This window comes from Limulus polyphemus, unplaced genomic scaffold (genome assembly GCF_000517525.1).
Source record: "Limulus polyphemus unplaced genomic scaffold, Limulus_polyphemus-2.1.2 Scaffold95273, whole genome shotgun sequence".
Taxonomy (NCBI): Eukaryota; Metazoa; Arthropoda; class Merostomata; order Xiphosura; family Limulidae; genus Limulus; species Limulus polyphemus.
Window position 1 is genome coordinate 1 of NW_013760869.1, and position 1,350 is coordinate 1,350.

General features: G+C 34.2%; 1 non-coding gene across 1 annotated transcript; it reads left to right on the top strand.

Moving 5' to 3' along the window:
- Positions 1 to 895: 895 nt before the first annotated feature.
- Trnav-aac lies at positions 896 to 968 on the top strand. The gene has a single exon. It is a non-coding gene; the product is annotated as a tRNA-Val (tRNA).
- Positions 969 to 1,350: the final 382 nt, after the last annotated feature.

The following is a 1,350-nucleotide window of genomic DNA, read 5'->3' on the forward strand; positions in this document are numbered from 1 at the left end:
CTCACTTTATTGCTTCATAGAGAGTGCTCGCCAAATCTTTCAGATACATACGATCGTGTGACCTCTCCTCTAGTGTCTATGTTGCCTTATAGTATGTTTAATATTCTTTTTTTCTTTCTGTGTAAGGACGTGGCGTCATCTACGAATGTAGTTAACGTTAACTTACGATAAAGGTAACAAATGCTAAATAACAGAAATAATGGGTGTGGAGGGGGTTGTGAAGCATTAACATGTCCATTGTTCCAAACTATCACCCCACAAAGTTTGGTTGAGGTTGGCCCAGTGAGTAGAAGTAATTAGATAAAGGAACAGACAGATACAGATTTTTGTTCTTGTATGTATATATATACATATATAGATAGATAGATAGATGTAACTGAGAACTGCACTTCAGCTATAGAAAGCCCAGGCGGGTTGGTAATCAAGTTCGCCACCAAATGGAGCTCTACCATTTAACCAAGACAAAATTATACATATATTGTTATATTGTACTTTCGACTCGATTTCTTTTTCATAATTAAAACTTGACGAGCAGTGGAGAAAGATGCATCAGACACTTGTATCTCAGATTGCAGTAAAACGTACAGGGATTTTATTGGAATTAGTATTTTTAAATTCTTCTTCTTGTGTTATATTTACAGACCTAGTCACTAAGCATTAACCCCTAAGCTTACAATAATGATAGCTAATCCTTATGTTGTAAAAAAGTTGAAGGAGTAATAACTATTGTATTTGTTGTACAACAAACATATACCAAGATCTATCCTTGATAGGCAAAGTTTTTTTTTATTATACTACTATAAGGCTTTCAAATACATTACATAAGTTGAAAGTTTCAAAAGTTACATTTGTATAGATTATGATATTATTAGAATTAGACAAAATTAGCAAATAAGTGCTTGTGGTGTAGTGGCTATCACATCCGCCTAACACGCGAAAGGTCCCAGGTTCAAGCCATGGCAGGCACAAAGGAATTATGTTCTTAGGGGTTAGCGCATTCAGCTGTCTAGCATGTGTTTTTTCTCTCTCTTATTTCTTGTTCAGTTAATGGAATTCGCGTGTAGTTTTTATTTCAATATATAAAATTGATGAATGTATAAGCATAGTGTCTTTATGTATGTGTCAAAATTAGTCAAAAAACTCAGAGGAAATTAAAACCATGAAAAACACAAAAGAATAATAATCTTGTTGTCCACGAGACTCAAATTAGGTTTGCTTGGAGTTGTAAATTGTGAGTCGAACGTATAGAATTACGTGAAAGAAACGAAACTTCAATCAGGGGTATTAAATAATGTTGACATCTTTCATGACATAAAATGAAATTCTGTGCCTGCCTGGGAACTTCGGGGT